Raw genomic sequence first — 3,262 nt, 5'->3', positions numbered from 1 at the left:
TCATTGCAGGTTTTACCAACTGGCAATGCCTAGTTGAATTATTTACTGAGTAGTCTTTCTTTATGTACCCTACTTTCCTGCAGCAGTTGTCTGCATTATCAAGATGAAGTCTCATACCATTAAATCCTCCTTTACTTTGGCTTAAAAACTAATTTGGGGTCAATGTAAGGTAATAAAACACACAAGCTTGATGCGTTAAAATTTTATTAATATACATTAAAGTAAAAGCTATTAAAATAACAATAAAGAGCCTCATCATGCACATCCTGGCTTAATTTGAATACCAGTAAAGGAACACCCAGCTTGTAGTTGAGATATCTTTACATGAGATACTTCTCCCGAATTCTCTTTATTAGTGATCGATGAATATTTTGGCTCCAATTTTTTTCGGACCTTCTGGATGTTTCATTGTCCTTACTTTTTGGCAGAAAGATTTAAGATTAGTATTTATGTTGTCCCCACTATTTTTTGCATATTGGTTGCTCATTGCTCTTCTAACAGAATCCACAGAGAAAAAGGATTCTAAATTTGAATCAATCAGTTAGCTCCCAGTTCCAATTGGCTCTGATAGTGTAGGAAAATGAAATTCACCCAAATATCCTGCTGTTCACATCTCATCTGCTTCTTTTGAGAGGTGAAAGGATACCTGGTCTTAGGCTTTTCCAACTTACATTATGCATCTGTTTATGTGGAGGTCAGAAGGCAGCTTTTTCTCTGCCTTCACCACCAACATGTTCACACTTTTCTCTCTTGCATGTTCTGTCTGAATGTCTGTCATTTGAAGGAATGGAAATGCCCTTACAGAAGAGGAGATTATTGTCAACAAAGAAGCTTTTGTTTCCTTTGCTGGTTTTTTGTCTCAACGGATGATCTGTTCCCTTTTCCCTCTTCTTCCTTCCTCTCTGTCTTTCTCTTAAGTGGGCTGCTTCCTTTATTTTGGCAATCGATACATCATTGCAGGTTTTACCCACTGGCGATGCCTAGTTGAATTATTTACTGAGTCGGCTTTCTTTATGTACCCTACTTTCCTGCAGCAGCTGTCTGCATTATCTGGATGAAGACTCATACCATTAAACCCTCTTTACTTTGGCTTAAAAACTAATTTGGGGTCAATGTATAATAGTAAAACACACGAGCTTGATGAGTTAAAATTTTATTAATATACATTAAAGTAAAAGACTATTAAAATAAAAAGTCTCATCATGCACATCCTGGCTTAATTTGAATACCAGCAAAGTAACACCCATATTGCATTTGAGATATCTGGACATGGGATACTTCTACCCAATTCTCTTCATTTGTGATCAATATTTTGACTCTAATTTCTTTCAGAAACTTCTGGAAGTTTCATTGTTCATACTTTCTGTCAAAAATCTTTAAAATTAGTATTTATGTTGCCCCCCTTTTCTTTGCATATTGGTTGCTCATTGCTCTTCTTACAGAAACTGCAGAGAAAACAGGTTCTATATTTGAATCAATCAGAGAGCTCCCAGTTCCAATTGGCTCAGATAGTGTAGGAAAATTAAATTCACCCACAGATCCTGCTCTTCACATCTCATCTGCTTCAGTTGAGAGGTGAAATGAGACCTGGTCTTAGGCTTTTCCAACTTACATTATTCATCTGTTAATGTGGAGGTTACAAGACAGCTGTCTAGACTCATGTTCTTCCTTCCACTCTCTGGGTCTTTGTTTCCTGGGTCTGGGCTGGTTTAATACTTATAATATGGCCTTGCCTTAGAACACACACACACAGCCTTATATTTGAGACAGGTTATCTCACTGAACCAGATGGTTACTGATTTTTCCAGAACAGGTGGTCTAATTGGTGTATAAGTATGGATATGGTTGACTCTAGATCAAAGAGAGGTATGTGTATGTGTGCCTTCATACATATGGAAGCTGTTTCATTCTTTGTGTGTGTGTATATATGTGTGTGTGTATTCATGAATGTGAGTGCAAGTGGGCATTGCCACAGTAAGCATGTGGGCTTGAGGAGAGAGGAGGACAACCCAGCATATCAGTAGTTGCCTCCCATTTTGTTTGATATGGTGTCTTTATTGTTTTTGTTGCTTATTCAAGGCTAGTTGACTAGCTAGCTTCTGAAGAGTCTCCTGTCTCCACATCCCAATTCGTCTTAAGAGAACTGGACTTACAGATACTTGTACACATCCTGAGTTTAAGTAGATTCTGAGAATTCAGTCACAGTGCCTTTCACTTTCATGGCAAGTGTTTTGCCTACTGTGCCAACTTCCTGGCCCATGAGTTACTTATTGTTACTATTATTTAATTCAGTAACATTTCTATTAGCCATAGTTTTCTAGAGTAACAGAACTTATAGAAAATGTTTTAACACAATGGTTTACAGGTTGTGGCCTTGTTAATCCCTCTATGAAAGGAATGTCCAAAAGCAAAGTAGGTATTCAGTCCGAGACTCTGAATGTGTCAGCTAGTCTTTGGTACACACCAGAATTATAAAGAATTCTGTGTTAATGCTGGTGAGGGAATAGCCTTGCCTTTGAGAGCAAGCAGGCAGAGAAAGTGGTTCCTCCTTCCATCTCCTTTATATAAGCTGCCAGAAGATGATGTGGCCCAGACAAAAATGCCTCTTCCTACCTCAAAAGAGTCCTATCTCAAAGATCCAGATTAGGAGTGTATCTTACCACTTCAAAATTGAAATTAAGAAGAAATACCCCTCCATAAATATGCCCAGTCATGAAAATACTTATTAACTCTAGATGTAGTCAAGTTGACAACTAAGAATAGCCATCCCATCATTATGAATATATTGTCTATTCATATAGAAATCTGTATTTCTACCTCATAAAATCCTCCAAGGTTGTATGGCCACAGATCTACTTCACTTCCTATGAGACTTTTCTTAAGTCGGGCAGAGATGCCCCTTCATTGGAATGTCAATCCTGTTCACTGCAATCTACACCACCAGTTTAACTCCTTGTGGGGGTGCAGGGATGTCACATTTACATGCTGATTTTCTGGTTTAGATTTTGCAGGAATATAGAAAGGTTATTATTCAGGGCCCCTCTTTTATAAAATAATGGGACACATACTACAGTTCATCCCATCACTCTGGTGGCAAAGTCTGTCTATGTAAAATCTGAAAGCGGCATTGGGAAGTGTGTGACTTAGCAATGATGTGAAGGGATGGAGGATTCTGGAAATCCAATCACAGAGGAAATATTGAGTAAGGTAGGTGGCCAACTGGCCAGTCAACTCCAGAAGAATAAAATGTCATTGTATCAGG

The sequence above is a fragment of the Chionomys nivalis genome, unplaced genomic scaffold, assembly GCF_950005125.1.
Source record: "Chionomys nivalis unplaced genomic scaffold, mChiNiv1.1 scaffold_57, whole genome shotgun sequence".
NCBI lineage: Eukaryota > Metazoa > Chordata > Mammalia > Rodentia > Cricetidae > Chionomys > Chionomys nivalis.
The sequence above is the reverse complement of the archived record's forward strand: the minus strand, read 5'-3'. Positions refer to the sequence as shown.